At 39.2% G+C, this 20522-nt stretch overlaps 2 long non-coding RNA genes across 7 annotated transcripts in view; one reads left to right on the forward strand and one right to left on the reverse strand.

Annotated features, from left to right (window-relative positions):
* LOC134422991 (uncharacterized) overlaps positions 1 to 20522 on the forward strand; it is a 121874-nt gene that overhangs the window by 34481 nt on the left and 66871 nt on the right. For 2 of the 5 annotated variants that reach the window (XR_010028973.1, XR_010028972.1), the window contains exons 2-3: positions 13033 to 13108; positions 13778 to 13850. The exons of the other annotated variants lie outside the window; for them this stretch is intronic. This is a non-coding gene — a long non-coding RNA (uncharacterized LOC134422991). The remainder of the gene's footprint in view (positions 1 to 13032; positions 13109 to 13777; positions 13851 to 20522) is intronic. 5 annotated transcript variants of the gene reach the window in all.
* The window catches only part of LOC134422992 (uncharacterized), an 83610-nt gene continuing 71261 nt past the window's right edge, over positions 8174 to 20522 (reverse strand). For both annotated transcript variants that reach the window (XR_010028975.1, XR_010028976.1), the window contains 2 exons: positions 9500 to 9606; positions 8174 to 8681 (listed from right to left, as the gene is read on the reverse strand). This is a non-coding gene — a long non-coding RNA (uncharacterized LOC134422992). The remainder of the gene's footprint in view (positions 8682 to 9499; positions 9607 to 20522) is intronic.

Here is a 20522-nt window from a genome sequence, read left to right on the forward strand (position 1 = left end):
GCCAGCTGCTGTGAGCAGCCGTGCCCTGCTGCCCGTGCTGGGGCCTGAGCCCAGCTTTGCAGGGCTTTGGGCAGCCCTGCCTGGCCAGCACACACCAGCTGATGCTGCAAAGGGCCGGGTCTGGGCAGCCTCTGTGTGCCAGACACACCACGTGCTGCCTGTGTGATTTAAGGTAACTTGTGAGTTCACTCTGCAGGAGGAGAAAGAAAGCAGTGTTGAGTTTATTTCAGTTCTTCCCTCATTCAGGTGTTAGTGGTTTATTTGTCCTTTTGGTCTGTAGCAGTGAATCTGAATGCTGATGAAACACAAACAGGCCTGGCAATCAATTTGTGTTAATGTTTTGGATGCTGTCCCTGGACCACAAGTTTTGTTGTTGTTTCCAGCTTAGACAAATCAGCCAGTTATTAATTATGATAGACTGTGACTTCAAGGGTGTCCAAATCAGCTAACTACTGCAATATTTGTGTCTCCAAAGCTGGGATGCTGAACCAAAAATATATCTAGGAAAGTTCTTCAAATAGCTATTTCTATAAATGAAAGCAATTTCAGGTACACTGCCATGCTCCTGCAGTTCCATTGACTGGGTATTCCCCAGTACAGTGCTTTGTCTGGGCATCTCCAAGGTTTGGAACCTCTGAAGAAATGGCTGTTCATAGAATCACTCTGCATGGGGGACAAGGGACCCTGGATGGACGTACAGACAGAGGAATGAGACATTGGGGAGAGCAGCACCGTGGGAAGAGCCCTGGGGGTCCTGGTCAGTGGCAAGCTGGACACGAGCCAGCAGTGCCGTGGCAGCCAGGAGGGACATCCCTGTCCTGGGGCACCAGGGACAGCACAGCCAGCCAGGAAGGGAGGGATGGGATTGTCCTGCTGTGCTCTGGGCTGGGACAGCCGCGCCTTGAGGTGGTCCTGTGAAAGGCCTGGAGTTAGACTTAGATGCCTTGTGGGTCCCTTCTAACTCAGAATATTTTATGAGCTTATGATATTATCTTTTGGATCCTGAAATTATTTATTCACACTATATAGCTCAAAAAGCATCCTCCTATTCATGGACATTTCTTTTAGTCCATTTCCTCATTCTATTCCAGGAATTTGTATAATCATCTTGATGCATTTTCTCCCTTAGTTGTCACAATTTCCTATTTTTTTTTCGTTACTAGGATAATTTCCTTTGTCAGGTTTCCTTCTGATCCAGCACTGCAATTCCTCCTGCTCCCACCAGTTTTTAGGCAGTGTCTGAAGGAGCCATGTCTGCCCACGCACTCTGCAGCTGAGGCAATGGGCACTGGCCTCTTCAGCCCGAGCAGTGTCCCCAGCACCTGTCCCACAGGAAAGGGCTGGGGTTGCACCCTGGGGACTCCCATTCCCCAGCACATGGATTTAAAGCTGTTCCAACACCTGCCCTCACCTCCTCTGCTCATCCATATTCCTCCCCCACCACAGGCACTGAGTCCAGACTGGCCCCCCACACCAGTCCCTCTCCCTTCTTCAGGAGCTTGGGAAGGATTAAGAGTGAGCAGCAGGCACATGGGAGGGAGGAAGGGGCCACTCCTGCTCACATATAAGCTGGGAAGCAGAGACTGAGAAGTACAGGTAGTGAAGATGGAGAGAGGGAGCAATGGCTGCATCTGCTGTGCTCCATGGCTCTCTTTTGGCCCATTTCCACCCAGACCAGCCTGATGTCTTCCTGCTTGCCTCTAGATCCTCCTGAGACTCCTCTCCTCTCTCCATTGTGCTGTTTGGCTAACCTTGGAGATCCTTCCTGCCCTAGAACCGCTCTGTTCCTCTTTTCTGCTTGAATCCAGATGACCCCTTCAAGTCCTCTTCCCCTCTGGCCCCCTAAACTTCTAAACTCCGTTTGCCAGAAAATTGGACTGAGCCTCCATGGCTGAGACGTTCTGAGCCAGCTCTGCACTTCTTGAGTCCTTCCCCAGTGAGTCTGGTAATATCAAACAGATGTTTGAAGGAACTGGGAACTTTGCCCAATCCTGAGGGGAGCCAAGCCCAGGCTTTTACATGAGTAATGTCCTTGGTGTCCAAAACTCAACTTGTCCCAGGCTCTGGCTATTCACCAGAATCATCTTCCTTTTCTCTAATGGCCATTTCAGATCTTGTGACTCACACATTTTTTGTCAGGTGGAATAGGTGCCTGGCTTTAGGATGTGTTTCCTTTGGCCACAGGGTGCGTGCAGAAGCCAGATAGTCAGGCAGGCTTTGCTGCCATGAAGTGACTGCAGTGCCTAGTCATGCCCAGCCATGCCTTTTGTAAGAAACATAATTCTGCATGTTTACTAGAACTCAATGGGACTTCTGAAAAGAATATATGACATCCCAGGATTATGATAGTGCCACTCTGATTTTGCCTCTCTTCAAACTTCATCATTCTCTGTTGTTAACTAGCTTCTGTTTTAAGGATGAAAACACTATTTACAGTATTTACACATCCACTATGGCTGCGTTCATCACCTTTATTCTTGATTTCTAGCTCATTCCATTCAGATTTGCAGTAGGTTTGTCTCAATATGCATGAATGAGTTCAACTGAATTAACTGACTTGAAGCTTCACCCAGATATTTAGGAGGTTCAAGGGTGTCTAGAGAGGCTTTTTCTCTCCAATTTTCATGTTCACAGAGTTTCTTCTCTCTGTTTCTTGCTCAAATTTGTGAAAACATGCACAAGAATATGAGCATATTTAGCCTACATATTAAAATTGTCATGCATATATAAATATGCAAATTTATACAAATAAAAATTTGGAGATTTCTCATTTCTGTAAGGAATGCATGTGGACCAAAGACCTGAGAGAAACACTTAGAAGTTTGGATAACTAAAATAAAGACCAAAATGTTACAAATGTAATCCATTTCTGGCCTTCAAAAATTTTGCTGGAAGCAAAAGCATATGCAGCATTACTGCTGGTGGTGGGTACAAAATTTCTACACTTACTATTTTTCATTTTTGCATCTCATTCTTTTCTGTTTTGGTTGCCCTTGCTGCTGGGGTTCCTATATCTGAGCTGTTACTCATTCCTTTCCATTGACATTTAATGTAGCAAACTGTTTTCTTTAAGGGGTTGCTGTCAATCAAGCTGATACTTTATATAAAAAATAGAAAAGGCTGACCTATCTATGAAGATTACTACACAGGAACAAATTAAAAATACTTCCTTTTGGATCTATCCCTCTCCTGTTTTCTGTATTTCACAAAGCCCAGGCTGACACTGGAAAACACTGAGCCTGACTTCTTCCCACTTCCACTTTTATTTTCTTTTATTTTATGTACCCCTGCATAGCAGTACTGTTAGTCTTCTTAATACTTGAGATGGAAGTTTCTATTAAAAGACATAAAATTACTGATTTGAGTTTTAATTTATATTCTGGATTTCATCTTAAGTTTTGTAAAACCCCCTTGCAGTTTGGAGGCCCCAGTCTAAGGGACAGTGGCCCTTTAACAAGGGTGGTGGAAGTTTCACAGACTTCCAACTTGGCTGCTGTACAGTTTATTCTCAATATAAATACACCACCTGGGAATGCTTGATTCAATGTTTCCCACATAATTGCTTTCTCATGTCAGTGCTCCATTCTTTTCCTGAGTGCAGTAGCCTTTCACTGCACTATTTTGGGGGACAGCAATAGCAGCCACCAGTACCTCAGACACTGAATCAGATGAAAATAATGGCAGCAGCATGAAACGTTCGTGGTTTGCAGCAATTGTCAGTAAGATCAGTAACTTTGGGAGAAAAAGGAACTCAGTGTGTGCAGAAAAGGGAAACAAATATGCTTCATCAGGAAAGGCATGGAGAGAATGCCCATTATTATGGGTATATATGAATAGCTGGAACTTCATGGAATTTAAATTTATGTGTAAAGTGTGTGTATACATGTTTTCTTAAACTGAAATTTCTTGCAATTTGTTTCAAACAAGAGTTCCATAAATTCACATAAGAAATATTGAAGCAAGTTACACAAAATTGGTAGAAATTAGTTTTACTCTACATTTGAAACTAATACATTCAAAGACTGAATTTCTTTCTTGTTTTTTCTATGACTTATTTTTCTCCCATGTGACTGAAAAGTGGATCTTGTCACTAAGGTGGCATAGCAAAAGTGCAAGTTTCTGTTTGTAATCAGCCAATAAACAGACTTGTGGCAAAATAAAAAAGCCAGTAACATTTCAGTTGTTCGTGCTGAGGTATATAAAAAATGAAAAAGTAATATTTAACATTTTCTAAAAGGACGGATGCCACACTTAACATTTGGATTATTTATTTTTAATTAGTAGCTAAATTTGTTCACTTAAAAGCACCCTTCTCTGTCGAGGCCTCTGGCAGCTCGTGTCCATACTAAGGGCTCTGCTGCCTTTCATCAAACCTTCTCCCAAATACCAGTGACATTTGGGTTGTCTTTTCTAAAGTACCCATGTATAATGGAGACAGGTGAGTTTTATTATTCCGTTTGTATATTAGTGCCATGTTCCTAGGCCTGTAAACAGCTTGTGAGGCAATACTGGGCCCTACCTAAATCAATGGAGTGCTGGACTAGAGATTAAAACTTAATTAAACTGGAAAGTATGTAATAAGTAATTGCACAATAGATTGTGGACAAGGACTTCTCTCAGAAATTATTTTTTGTAAGTACACAAATCATGTAGCTCTTTCAGAACTTTTAAAAAATTCCTGTACAAATCCATTTGTATCTTTAGGCACACAGAATCTTTTAAAATCTCTCGAAAGTGCCATAAAAAACTTTCCACTGACTTTCACATTGGGTAGCTTGTTTTCATTTGAATATACACATACTTTGGTGCTTAGATTTTGCATATTTAGCTTCTTTTTGATATGAAATATTTAAATAAATACAGATTTTGCATCTAGAGGGATGACTTCGAAAAAGTTCTTATGATATTTGGATAGCTGTCAAAATTATGTTGACTTATTAATAACTAACACGCGGCTTAAATATTTCTTTTTAGTCACATTCACATCATGCTTTCTACCTAATTGTTATTAATCTAAACATTATTCAACATAATAAAGCTTAATAAATTCTATCTCATACCCTGTAGTTTTTCCATTTTAATACAACTGTTTGTCATAGAGGAGAAACTTCAAATACACTTTAATAGCTTTCTTTCATAAGAAAGCCCTCCAGTGCTTTTAAATACATTGCAAAATCTTTAATCCAATAAGAGAAATAATAAAATGTGCTATGCTGCTCCATGTCCACAGAAATAACCTTAACAATAAGGCATTTCTTAATGCCAGTGAAGGGATTCAGTGCAGAATTGGGACAGATTACTAAACAGTGTAATATGGTGCTAATTCAAGTTTGCCTGTGTTCCGTCCCTTTAGAAAACTGTAGACATACATCATCCTTTTTTTTGTATGGTGTAGGAGTCAGCTTTGGCAAAGAGCATCAGTGTGTTGTGTCTGGACAGCTGGCTTTAAGAACTGGTATGTTTGGAGCATGGGAATGAAAGAAGTTAAGTAAGGAAGGATTCATCAAACAGTCTGAGAAATATCAACTGGTGAATGTGCTGAATTTTTAGACAAACTATCTTTCAATTTTATTCTACTTATGTATTAAGACTAATATTTGTAATATTTTAAAATTCTAAGCCAACAGCACTTCACCTGTGACTAATGAGCACTGGAGGCCATGGTGCTACCAGGGCATCCTTGTCTAGGTTTTCACATATATCACGGGATGGAAAGGCAGGTACCCTGCCCCAACCCACCTGTCTCTGTCCTATGGTGAAAACTCTCCCCTTCTTTCGCAAGAGAAAAGAGGGAGTAAAGTCTGAAGTGGGTGCAAACAGGAAAATGAAGGATCTGTCCTTTAACTTCAGAGGTCATTTTTTGTTGTCTATTAGCTGATCGTGTAGAAAACTGGGCACAGAACTCAGTTTGCAAGCCATATAACAAAGGATTTTCTGTAAATTAACAAGGTTAATTTTCAGAGAACTTTCTACCTCTGAGCTATGGGGAATTCAGTCTTGCACAATGCCATGAAGGGAGTCTTATTTTTGTTACGTAAGCTTAAAAATCAGTCCAACCATAAACAAAGAAATTAAATGTTAGGAATTATCCGTGACCTAGAAACCTGATCCTTCACCTTAAATCCCGTGCTTACCCCATAGACCACACCTGTTTCTCTTTGGCTTCCAGTAAACACAGGTATAACAAAATATTTACTACAGCTGCACAGCATTTAACACTGCTGATATTTCCATTACATGGGAGTACATGACTTTTTACTTTACATTTAATTAAATGGTTTTGTGGTTTTATTATGAGGTAATTTATCTGTCAAAAAACAACCTGAAATTGTATATGAAATCTTGGCCATATATAAGCTTTTCTCAAGGACTATTTACATTTTATTTATAGCCTTTAATTTTATAGGTAATAACTATCTTCTTTAACAGTGAATTCATTTGGGACAGAGTTGTGTTATCAGATACACCATTAACTTCTTTTCACCTACTGTTTACTGTCTTCATTTCTTTCTCACAATGACAATAAGCAGTTTGTCTGTTTAAGCAGCTAGACTAATTATTTTCAGCTGCACATGAGATTGGTTTCATTTTTCCGAAATGGCCCAAAATTCACCAGAAATACTGTCTATGCTATCTCTGCAATTTATTTCATTATGCTTCACAAGTGCTGCTTTTAAATCTGGAGAGCAAGTCCTTTTCTCACCAGTTGTGTGAAGGCAAGTGCTAGTTTTTGTTGTCTAGAACTTTAACTAGCAAGAGACTAAATGAGAGATTTAATCCCCCGGGTTGTGGATCCTCCATCTCTTTCAGATGCAGAATTCACTACTATTCTGCTCTCAAATATTTAACCATATCAACAAGTAACAGGAAGTTTTGTGTTAAGTTGGGCCAAATCTAGCTTTGAACTAACTAATCCAGGAGAAAAGGTTGTGTTATACCTGAGTTGACCTTATTACTCTGTCATTAATCTGCTTTGTTATGCCTGAAGAAGCACGGGGGTCTCAGAACTGCTGGTAATCTTCTCTGCCATATGTGTGGTAATATCTGAACACAGCAGGATGAATTAACACTAGTCCCATCTTTGCTTTATTACTTGTAAATCAGCCCATTAATATTATCTGAATGCAGTTTCTTAGGATTAACATATATGATATTTGAATTGCCACAGTGATTACTTCTTAAAAACTCTACTAACATGAATTTTGAAACTTAGAAATAAATGAGTTCTGGAAGTCAAAAAACTCTTCAAATGAAGCAAAAGGAAGACTAAAGAGTTATATCAATAGGAAGAAACAACTTGAAGCCAAGAATATGGAAAATATTTTTTGCTATAGTATATTTCAATCCCAAGAATTGGCTTGGGGGCTAGAGTACTTCCCGGTGAGGCAGCAGAGCAAATAAATCACTGCTCAGTTTGAATTAGTGTAGTAAATTAATATTATGTAGCCTTTCCTTTTTTATTTAATAAACATGTGTTTTTGTCTGATTTACAAAGAAAACATTTTACAGTACTCGCCACCATGCTCTGATCTGGTTTATCCCCTGCATCTGTTTTCTACTGTGGGATTTCAGTCAGCTGCTTTTGAATTTGAGAGATGATTAATTTTTTCTGATTTTTACAGCTGCTTCTTTAGAAGAAATCCTATGACTGTCATAAAAGATCATGAGCAAAGATGACCCAGGGTGAGCAGTGATTGCCCATGGGCATAGACAGAGTCATAAAAAGATGCCTCCTCTGTAAAGGCAGCAACTTCTTTCTCTTGTAAAGGTATGCCAAAGAAGCTATATACAAACAATATGTCTGTAATGTGATGAAAACTAAACAGAAAAATCCATCTGTTACATCATTAGAGTGACTGCATAGCATTAACATTTTTATCTGCCAAGGGCCTGCCAAAATTTTTTGGGTTTATTGAGCATTGCATATAAAAGTTTCTCAAACCTTTTCACTGCGATAGATTTTGTTACATTAATGAAAAGCAGCATTTTGGCACTGTGCAGGTTGATGGCTCTCTTTGCTCTTTAACTGTGTCCTTGTTGACAGGAGCAGGGCAGAGCCTTTGCAGCGAGGAGCGCACTGTGAGAGGCCGGTGCTGGGGAGGGTGGAGAGGAGGTGCCCTGCAGGGGGAGCTCCCCGGGACAGCCACCGTGCCCTGAGCAGCTCCCTGGGCGGGAGGGCAGCCATCCTGCCCTGCCAGGCCTTGCTGCCCAAGGCTTTCGTGTCCTCCTGCCTGTGGGACCTGAGAGCCTCTCTGAAGCCTTGGCCAAGCACGAGGGGAATCTTAAGGCAGCTGCTGTTACAGAGGACTTGTAATTACCCACAGTTTCTCAGGCCTGCCTTGAAGCCCTTGTGGGCCTAGTTTGGAAGGTCTCTCTATTAAAGTAAAGCTTTAATTTAAATGTTGAAGATATTTTTAAGCAGTTTGTAGCAATCAGTTAGTTTCAATATCTATAACAGTGCCTCAGATTTTTTTTTTATACCTGCAGAGATTTTCTTTGAATTCAGATAGGATAGAAAAAGTGTGAAAGTAAAAAATGGCACAAAAATGGATGATCCTATTTGCAGAGGGTCTTGCCTTGTAGAATAGGCCCTGCCCTTCCATAGCCAGTTCATCAGGCATCAACAGACAGGAAAGCATCTTGTTATTAACTCCTGCAGTGCTGCACCCTGAGAACAAAAGCTGTGAGAAACTTTGTTTCAGAACAGAGCCATACTGTACCTTCACATTTTATTTTGTTTGCTTTTTATGTTAAAAATAGCAATTTCCCAGTTGGAAAGCTACCAATGTCATGGTACTTGGCAATCAGATCTTAGCATTTGTTTTATGTTCTTCTAAAGATGGCAGTTTGTTATAGCAGCATGTTATATCACACTCTGTCTTGGGGTGATTTGGGGATATTCATATAGGAATAAGTGCTCAAAGAGCTTGTTATCTTTTGTACCAGTGCATGAAGAATGTAGTTGCTGGTAATCTCTGCAAGTACTAATCCAGCCTTATCCAGTTTAGTTTATAATATCCAAGAGCAGCACAGAAAATATAGCAAGATACACTAAAAGAGCTTTGTATTCACATTGATGTAAGATTTATTTTAATGTACTCATGCACTCTTAGAACCATGCATTTGCTATCATGTCATCCTATAATATGTCAGAGAAATAATGCTTCCAAGAGCAAGATGGCAGATTATCAGCTACTGATGATGGTGTTTCAGAGATGTAGCATTTTTATGGATAGAATTACAAAAGAACAGCATTTATTGCCCTTGGCAAGGAGCTCTATTAGGTATTGACAGCATAGTAAGTTAAACTGAAATTCTTGTGCTCTTACTAGAAACAGGAACATTAAGTTTAAAATCACCCATTAGCAGGACTACTGTTACAAGCAGGCTCTGGGCAGAGGGTTACATTGATTGTTTTTCAGGACTATAAATTAAAACACCAAAAAGGATGATTCAGCTATGAAATGTTAACTAGAAAGTGTTACTCTGTTTCACTTACCCTACAGTGGGGCCTGCAGTTGGATCTGTGGGAGGAAAGGCCAGCGTACTCAGCTGAAGAAAGGCTCAGGCCAAGCTCAGAACAGACAAACCCAACCTGAAGAGGAGCTACAAAGACAACAGGGTCGGCCTGTTTGTTTTGGTGGCAAGCAGTGTAACAAGGAGAAGCTTGGGAGGTTTTGGTTTTATTTACCGCCTTTTACATAAGTCTTCACCAAAAAAAAAGAAATACAACTCAGACACAACCTCTTTGTACCAAAAAACCAAGAAACAAATTCTTTCAACTGCTGTAAACCAGCACTTTTTAGTGGTTATGAAAATATTACAGTCACACATGCTGGGTTTTCAAGTGGGACCAATATTGCTGTCAAGATATTGACAATCTGTTGTTTGAGGTGGACTGTCTCCTGACAGAGGTACAGACATAGCAGCTTGGAGCAATGCAGAGATAATTTATTTTTAAAAAAATCAGACAGGAGATTGCATAAGAAAGTGTCATTGCTTGCATTGATGTCAGTCTTCTATAAACAAAATTTAAGATTTTTATAGTACTTTCTATAGTAATAGAGATTGGAAGTCTGTTCCTTTTATCATTTGGTTGATGATTACAAGAGCATCTTATCTGTCGTAACAATTTTTTGAGACATTTGGTGTGTTTTCCCCACTGCAAGTATCTACAAAACTTAAAAATAGATATAGGCATTAATCCTGAAGTGCAGGGTGCCTGCAGCTCTCAGAATTGTCACTCCCTATGACAGTTGCCAGACCTATGTGTGCAATTTATTGCTTTTGCATTGTTGGATGGATCCACAGAGCTTAGGCTTAAACCCACCATTTCATTCTTCATGTGCTCGATTCTGTGCTGTGGTGCTCACATTTTATAAGAAGTCCTTGATATGTATAGTACGTTTTACAGTACATGCTGGTGTCCTTTATGAGCACAAAATAATCTTAAATATTCTTAAATGAACCAGTTGAAGTTAATAAAGGACAACAAAACACAAGAAAACTTCTGGATAATATGAATTTGAGGGATTCTTACAGATCTTTTTTCCATCCAGCACCTTGTCCTCTGTTTTCACATGACTTTGCCTCATTGAGACTAATAAGCAGATCCTGTCTTACTCCCCCCTTCATAATATAATTAAATATATTTTTCTGAGTTTATGTGCCAGCTTCCCTAGCTCAGAGCAGACCCTTCCAGGTCAGGTTCTCAGTGCTACACGCCCACCAGTTCTGCCTGTCCCCAAGAATGGAGATTCTTCAGGAAGTCCCTTCCACCATTTGACATCTATCATGGTAAAGATTTTATTTTCCTAGTACCTGATGAGGATTCATCTGCTGTCAGTTGTGTCCATTGCTGGTTGTTCTATCATCCAGCACCTGTGAGGAGAGTCTGGTTCCATCTTTACTGCGCCCTCCCCTTGGGAGCTGCAGCCAAACGTAGGGTCCTCCCAGAGTCTTCTCTTCTTTGAGCTGCACAAACCAAATTTTCAGCCTCTCCTGCCTCATCACATTTTCCAGCCCCTCACCATCTTCTCCACTGGACTCTCACTGGAATGTGAATCTCTCCTTTAAGGGGCAAACCACCTCTAAATGCCATTCACCAGAAACTGTTTCCCAAATGCCAGGGAGAGGGGAATAATCACTTCCTTCCCCTTCTGACTTCACTCTTGTAAATACAGGTCCTGTGGCTGCCCCCCTTCACTGGCAGGGTGTGCTGATATGGAGCAATCAGCTCTAACTGAGTGTAAAATCTGAGTGTGGATAACATAGGTTCCTTCTGAGCTGAGCACATGCTGAACCAGGAGGCTTCCATGGAATTTAGAGGTAAATACATTTGGAATCCACATGGCAAAATGCTTATTAATTTTCCAAGAAATATAAATTTGCAAAGGCTTTCTGGACAGTGTTTCAGAGGGAAAGGACACAAAGATGGTTCAGGAAACAATCAAAGCCTTGCTGTAGGTTGGAGGTAAGATATCTTTACCTAAATCCTCTACATAAGAAAATGCAGAGCATCAGTGCCAATGTCCTAACTGAAATCCTATCTGAAGCATGTTGTGTAGTAAAATATTCATATTTGGTGAAAAAAAGAAATAAAAATCCCCAAACAATTTTTCTCATCATTGTTTGGTTCCATGAAACAGGCTCATCACTTGCAAAATAAATTGTGCTGCATTCATTTCATGAGCAAAGGACAAATATAAGGGTAAAGCATCATATCTTTCTTCATCTGCTCCACTCTTATCCCAACAGAGCTCTGCACTTGGAACTTGGCAGACAAATGTCGATTATTCTGCTTGCCCTCTTATGCCACCATTTAAATCACTGATGTCTTGGTGCAGAAGCTTTTATGCAAGTTGTTCCTAAGAACACAAGAATGGCAATTTAGGTGGCTGAGAGTGGGGTGCCCTGGGCTAACCCCAGCTGCCACTGCAGCTGAGCATGCCTTGGCCAGGAGTCCTGCTTGTGTCCCTGGGCAGGGCCTTGGTGAGTCACAATCCCAGGCTCAGAGCACATTTGTCTTCAGCTCTCAAAAGGTTAATTTACTGAAAACTTGAACTGGAAGCATTTGCTAATGTGTAGCCATTACAGCATGTCTGCTCTGAAATACAAGGCAAAAAAAAAAAAAAAACCAAAACCAAAGAGCCACAGTTGTGTCAATCACAGTGTAAAAATAAGGTCAATAATTTGAGTAACTGAACTGCCTAAAACAAGGACAGTAAATAGAAAAGTGAGCCAATAAATCTTCTGATATTTGGGTTATTCTGCATAAAAATCCCAATGTGAAAAGGTCATTATCTTCTATTAATGGTATAACACATATCCACAATTTTATGCCTTGTTAAGAAAAATGCTTCTATGATATTTATATATGAACTCATAATATATGATGTATTTTATGCCTTCCCATTAGAAGTCATTAAAAGAAATTTGCATCTCTGTCTCATGAGTTGACCTAATTCTAGGAAGAATTTTTTAGGTTATACACCAGAGTTTTGGTCTCAAGTCCCACCAACCTCCCACTGAAACAACTACTAAAAATGCCAAAAACAAACCAAACAAACAAGATAATGATGTGCTATTTTTTATTTAGCCTGCATGCCTCCTGATGAGGTGAATATAAATATGTTTCTCCCACATCTTCTTTTGTATGTACCCTGAGGTTCTTCTAAAAAGCAATTTTCTCTCTGCAGTAAAATAGTGAGGATGACGTTAAGATTTGTGTTCAAGAGGTGTCTATAGCTCTCAGGTAGCAAGACTGAGGTATTGATGGTTCAAAAGTCTCTTCTCAATATACAATTTTCAAATTTAGATTTATTTGTTTTAATTGAGCATCTGTTTTGTGTACTGGGTATTTGGATTTAATTTGTTGTTGGTTTCATTTAGAAGAGATTATACAAAATTCCAGCATTTGTAAAAAGAAAGAATCTGTATTCTCAGTTGTACACTCATTGTTTTTAAAAAAATAATCTAATGGCTCCAAAAATTGACACATCTCAATCAAAGGCAGCTTCTTTTTATTTCCAGAGTATTCAAATGAAGAGTTAAATGAGAGTGCCATTATTTGACATGGAGCTACTGCTGTTTTGGAGTCTCTGACAAGGTCGGTAACATCATTTGCTCTGTGTGCTGCCATGTGCTTTCTAGTTCATTGGAGCCATTTTAGTAACTAGAGCATGATTTATTCTCTAACAAATGTCTGCAAATCTATTGTTAATGTCCCTTAGAGAACTTATTTCTAAATTATCAAAACTGCAAAATTATTTTAGCTATTGGCCAATTTATTACATTACAGATTTCTGAGTTACTCCATTGTGCCTTTAAAAAGATTATTCTAGCTATATTTTTGGCTCAACTTGTTCATACATATTCTTGGATCACACCAAATCACTCATCTTTGTCAATATTCATTATTGCTGTTCAGCTGAGAAACCTACTCTTCTGGCATCTTCCTTCCTGAATTTTTTTTTTTAAGGTATGATAAGGAATTCCAGAAAGAAAAACCTTCCATACAGGGGACAGAAATCTTGAAAAGTTTGGAAAATGCTTTAAGTGCTAATATATATATGTATATATCTATATGAAGACTATAATGATGGCAGTCCATCTGTGCAATGTGCTTTCACTGGGGATAATCAGAAGGGGAAAATTGATATTTCTCATCTAGCTCATAAGACTTTTTATGTTATTCAGTGAAGCCGATACAGGGCATTTCTTTCACCTAGAGACTTGTTGATAATTGATTTATAAAAGTTGTATTAATCTCTTGTAGATGAAAAAAAAATGATTGGGATTTAAGTGCAAAGGAAGTAAAACTGGGCTCGGGGATCGTGATTTGGGCTGAGGTAGGAGGTGTGCTTTCTCATTTTCACTTTCCATGAGAAGGTTTGGTACTTTGTTAAATGAGGGGGCTAAAGGAGAACGAATGGAGTGATTTTGTGTTGAGTTTGATAATCTCCAGAGTTAGAGAGAAGGTATTCAGTTTAATATTTATTAAAATGCTGGAGCTGCATTTCACAGCATGAATCTAAAAATAACTGTAAGATCTTGAAGTGTGTGATAGTTTCTTTGTAAATTATAATTAATACATAATGGATTCCAATTAAAAATACGCATACAGTTCAGGCAAAGATTTTTAAATTGCTTTACATAGGCATATAAATAGTGCTACAGTGGAGAAATTCAAAGAAAGGTGACTGAAGGATAGTTCTAAAGACAGAGTTTGGTTCCTACTCTTTCAAACCTCACAGTTCCTAAACACAGGTCTCCTAAAGCTCTTATCTTCTACCACAATATATTGTCTCTCTTGAGATATAAAGCCACAGAGGATAGGAATTATTACACTGAAGGGTTTGTGAGTTGATATTTATTAGTCTTTCAAAGAAGTCACATCATTATTCAGGACAGGGATATAGAAATAAATTCATTTCATGGCCACAGACCTGACCTCATTTTGAATATTTAATTTAGACTAAAAAAAAGACTTCCCATTTGTCCTAGGGTGACTTTATGATGCTTGTATCCCAGTGGTCTGTTCTGTTAATGGTGGATATGAAGTTCTGCACTGGTTTCAGACTGGTTCTGACAGCAAAGGGGGAAGTGTGCAGTTTGTCTGCAGAACCTGCACTCGCTCCTCTGCATTCTCCCTCCTCGACTATCAGTAGCATGGACAGCAGGACACAGCTCTCCTTTGCTTTCTGTTAGCTTTTTTAGCTAGCTGAGGCAGACAAGTTCCCCAGACTGTGGCTTTTCCTTTTCTTGGAGGTGATGAGCCCTGCTCTGGACTAGAAACCCAGGAAAACGCTGGGAGCTCACACCTGTGACCCACCAGGGCCCAGGACGTGGCATTTTCCAGCACAGGAGGGACTGACAGGAGACTGGGGGAGCTGAGCTACACCCCTCAAAAAGGACTCTCTGAATTTGCCATCTCTTCAGAACCTTGAGAGGTTCCATTTTTATTATTCATTTTTCCATATTTGTGAGTACTTTGCTTGTTAAAGAAACAGTTTTTTCCACTTCTCTCAAAGTAGGTTTATATCTCCTGAACCAGCAAGGGGAGGGGACAGCTTGAATTTTCTTTCTAGAGGGACCCCATCTGGAGCTTTCCTCCCAAATTTTCTCTAAACCAGGACACCACTACATACCGAGTTTATTAATTTTAGAAAGCAAATGTAATATATGCCCATAACCATTAAGAACTTATGAGCTCTTTTCCTCCAAGATGCATCTCTCCTATAAAACCATGAGCAAGTACTAGTTTTCACCTAGTCCTTATCCTTTGCAAAGCTGAATGAAAACATTGGTTTGTAGTAGGTCTTAAAGGTATATAAATTGAATGGAATTGTTTTTCTATGTTTTGGATTGTTATTTACAACATATAATGCTAATATAGCATTCTTCTTTTTAGTGGATAGATTATCTATTTAAAAGAAAAATAAAACTCAAGTATACTCACCCAACTAACAGTAAAATTTACCAAATTTGCTAAATGTGTGTGCATTTCAGAACTCAAACCATGAAAATGTTGAGTGCCCTGTATTCCTTTAGCACAGTAGGAGGCTGGGGAGCCCATCATCTTGTGAGATGCAAGATTAGATATTGGAATAATCTCCCACCCCCTCAATATTTACATCCCAATATTTCATCATCCTCCCAAGTCCACAGCCTTCTCCAGTATACATGGAGACAGATGGCTCATAAGATTACAGGCTGTGGAGATTTGGTGCTACAGACAGGTCCCCTGGTATTCTAAGAAAATTAACAATTTATTTAAACAGCTCTGTCAGATGCAATCCTCTTTGCCTCATTTTGTCTCCTGCTGGCTCTGTCTCATGTAGGATTGCCTGCATGTAGATTCACTGGTTACAGATTCATCATGTAGGAAAGAAAAGGAACTTAGTCATGAGCTGTATGACCCGTGGGCACCCTGGACAAGCATGTGAGCATAACCAGAATAGCAGTCAAAAAATATCACACTTCTTATTGTGGTACCGTCTTTATGAAAGAACTCTCTCTTTCATGGAGCTAAAACAGATTCTTGCCTGTTGAGCAGCTCTAAATTAAGTCCAAGGATTATCTGTATCACAGTAGTCCCAAGCAACACCAGATTTCAGATAAGGAGGTCACCAGCCTGACTCTGCACCCTGCCAAACCAGTGCTGCTGCTGCCCACAGCTCTGTCCCTGTGGCCAGCAGAGCTGCTCGCTCACTGCTGGGCAGAGGGTACCCAGGCACACAGTCAGCACGGGATGCTTTTGCACAGAAAATCTCACACTTCACTGATTATTGCTGCACTGAGCAGTTTGTTGAGCTGGCCAGTGGAAACAGGTAGCCAAATTAAAGATCTGGCTCTTGTGGGAGTTGTAGCTCTGAAGTGATGAGGGGCCACTTACAGGATGGAGTGATTAGCACATGTCTTGGTGTCACAGATGGGGAACAAGTTCTCCTTTTTCATTTCCTTGTCACAGTCAGGATGTGCAGGTCCCTGAACTGCCAAGCCTGGTTCCCCATACTTTCAGTAATTCTCATCTGTCACATATTGTAACACAGCTTTTCTGAGTTTCTTTTCTACCATTGTACATGCTACACAATTTGTCAACAGTGTATTTACTCATCACTGGAAATACTGCCCTTAGGACATCAGGACTGCATTTGCATTTTTCACAAATTAATTACAAGGGATGTATAACTATCCTGTGATCCTCCCATACCCTGCCCTTTCCCACTCCAACACCCTAGGTCGAAATGTTCTTTGTTAAATTTATCATTTCCTCTGAATATTCTATTATTGAGTTTCTCACTGTTCTGTTTTTAGTTCTTCTCCTTCTCCTGAAGGTATTTGCAGTAACTGCTTTTCATCCTAGGAGGTCTGGAGCCATTTTTTCTTCACTGGGGAAACAGGATTCAAATAATTTTTTCAACATTGACAGGAATAAATTTAGGTGTCTGCTCAGGGGAATCTATGGCATCCATCTTCTTTCCTACTCTGGTTATGAAGACACACACTGTCTTAGGAAAACAACTGAGTCTTTGCTCTCTAATTGGCATTACAGAAGGCAAAAGTGGTTTTTCTGCAAGTGTATACTCATATATTTTCTTATGTGGTTTTCCACACACAGTTTGAAAAAACTCATTCAAAGGAAATTTAACTTCCTTCAACTCTCCTTTATTTCAATCCATAACATACTGAGAACTTTTCTGGTTTTTTCACCTATAGCAGAAAAGTGCCATAATAAGTTTTTTTAGGATGAAGTAAAATTGTTAGCAATTCTATTAATTTAAGATCCACAGGCATAACTTATTTTATATTATTTCTATTTTGGTAGTTGCCCCAGTATACTATAATAAGTATATATAATAAATAATTAATAAATAATAAGTATATTTTATAAATAAGTAATTTATCATGGTAAATATTTCAGTTCTTGTCTGCCTTACACCATGTGCAGTCATTTGTACTTTTACAAAGGAACTTTAACTGGAGATGTCCACAAACTCACAGTGGCCCACCCACTTTTCTTTACCTTTATGACATCAGCTCCAAAGCTACAGAGAGTCAGACACAGAGTCTCATTTTAGGGTCACAAAAACTAGAATCCAAACAGTATGAGTCAAGGCATTATTTCAATAAAGTAAATAAATAATATCTTAAATAAAACAAAATAAGGTAGATGTTATTCCAGTGCAGTAACATCCTAAACTGAACAGTATAAAAGCAAATTCGGCCCTGGAAAAGCAGGTGTGGAGGAGGAGAGACAGCATCAAGCTATTTCTTGAACCTTTTCTGACAAGACAAGAGGTTTTGGGAAATCTTTGGCTACAGTACCAATAAATCTTGCATTAAACATAAGCTTTCTGGCTTAATTTTCACTTAACAGGGATGTCTTCTTTCCACAGGAGAGTGCTAACATGTATAAGTCTTACATTCTCCTAAATATCTCTTTGAAATAAACAGGATAGAAAAGTCTTCATGAAATCAAGGAATTTTGCCTTTTTCACTTCTCATCACTCCAAACCTAGAAAAATCAAACTTCTGACAACCCTTTATTGATTGCATAAAGATATTCTCAGTCTGACATACAAGGTGTCCTAATTTCCCTTAGTCTCTCAGTGAGCCCTGGCTGTAATTTGGCAGCTCTCAGTGGTCTCTGCAATGTAATTCAGCTGTTGACTGCAACAGCCACCTTCCCACGTCAAAACATTTCCAAACACAAAAAGATGTGGATATAATTGCTTCAAGAAAAACACTGAAAAATCTATAAACCAAGACCAAAAAAGGTGAAAATACAGTTACAATCACAGAATATGCCCCATTTCTCTCCCCCATTTATGCCTAAGGAGGAGAATACAGGTTAACTGAGAACAACAGCTCATCTCCTTGGAGTAAAATCTGTTGAAAATACAAGTGCTCATTTATTGTTTGTCTAAAGGCCATTGCATTGTAAGTGAGGAGAGTTCAACAGCCATCAGTGTTAGGTGAACATTTGTTTAGTGAAAGATCACTAGAATCACATCCAAAAATGACATGATATGACATGAGTAGATCTCACACACATTTCCTGCCAAAGTATGTTCTGGTTGTAGGAAAATCTCCAGAATGAAACTGGTAATTTTTTTTTTTATATTATCATAAGAAAATGTCCCAATGAAGAGAACAAAAGAACCCCCTTCCCCAGAAATATTTTTTTTCTCAAGACTATCCTCTCCTCAAAGAGCCATGTGGTGCTTTGGGCTCCAAAGCTTTAGGATAAGAATGACAGAGAGGAGACTGAGTTGTTCTTGCTCCGAAAAAGGCAAAAAGCATAAGGGATAGATATGTCTGTTCATTCAAGCTTGTCTGTCTCTTCTGCTTTGTTTTCCTTCTCATACTGATAGTAGCAGCTAAATGGGAGTGATTAGCATTATAATCTCTGAAGCACCTGCATACAGCTAAAGATTTTCTAGCCTACCTACAGGATTAGCAGCCCTAGTGCTGAAGTTAATGGAATTGGGTATTAAAATCACAGAGGGAGTTTTGAAAATCACAAGAAGGGTGATCAGCAATTACCCAAGGCTGCTTTTAACTTAGGCAACAGTTTCTTAGAGGACAGTCAGCAAATTACTCTCCTGAATATTCTGCAGGCCAGTCACATATTGGATCCCATTCAGTAGTAGCCTGCTTGGGACAATTTTTAATTCTTAGTACAACTGTCACTAATAAACTTTAATTTCTAGTGCTTAGCACATTTTTCTGAGGGAAAGAATCAAAGCACATCTTTTATACACAGCCAGAATGTATGTACAGATTTGAGTTGCACAATTGCACTAATGTTTTTTCATGAATGTATAACCAGTGGTTGGATAAGAATGAAATACAAGAAGTGTGGATATTTTGGTTCAAGCTTTTAGGTAGTGAAGAGAATAAGTAAAGTGAGAGGCATAATTCTGACATGGAGAGGTGCAATTCCACTGAGATTGTTAATGACTGCAAAGCTCATAGAAATCTAATTAGTGTCCTGGAATAGAAGGTCAGATAAGGTCAAATATGAATAATGTGTAAAAAAATAAAAGATATCAGGTACACTTAGAACTCAGTGTGTCTGGGACCAATCAGGTGGGATACTCAGAACCTGCTCACAGATATTTTGACTTTTCTGAAGTCTAAAATTTGTGGACTTAAATTTAAAATTATTAGTGTCCCAGAAAATGCAAATCTAAAGCAGGGCTGTTTCCAGCATGCCTGGGGCCCCCTTACAGTATTCCTTAGACAGGTCTTCCACTTCAAAATGAATGTCAACTTCCCCACCAACTTTTGATCAAAGAATTTTGACATCCTCCCTTACTGATAAATGAGGGGGCAAACATGTGTCAGTCAGGAATTTCATTTTTTATGGAGAAGTTTGGGGGGATACTGGGCAGAGGTTTCACATTAATACCTGTGAGAAGCCAAGGGTAAGGTTGAAGAAAAGACATGTTCTGTTTACCCCAAGGCTCAGACTGTCACCAAGAGTGGCTGACCCACAACATGGCAGGCAGGATGAGCAGTGGGAATTCCACACTTCAAACTCCTCCCACAGGATTTGGTAACTGATCTCTGCTGTGGGAACACACTGGCAGCAGCAGTCTTTGTGTATGTGACCACACCTTATGTGAAATGATGGAATGCATAGCTGCAATCTTGCATGTATAAGAACTTGTGGGCTGGCTGTCCTTTCCCTCTCCTGCCAGTCTGTGTAAGAAGTGGGTGATGATGGCTAAAGCTTGCTTGGCACAAGAGGGCAGAGGATCTTACTGACTCCAGTGGTAAATGAAGTCAGTTCCATGAACTTCATTGTGGAAGCTGTCATGTACATATCCATTGCTATGTTTTAGTTCTTCCACTTGTGTTTCTAAACATTAGTCTTAAAAGAAAGAAGTGTTTTATTGAGAACAAGATGCTGGAAATTGCAGTAGTTTATGCCAGTATTAGTACACTAGAGATGTTGTATTGCAGAAAGTATATAAAAAAGCATTTAAAGAAGTGACAGACTTTGATATAAA

The sequence above is a fragment of the Melospiza melodia genome, chromosome 11 (genome assembly GCF_035770615.1).
Source record: "Melospiza melodia melodia isolate bMelMel2 chromosome 11, bMelMel2.pri, whole genome shotgun sequence".
Classification (NCBI taxonomy): Eukaryota; Metazoa; Chordata; class Aves; order Passeriformes; family Passerellidae; genus Melospiza; species Melospiza melodia.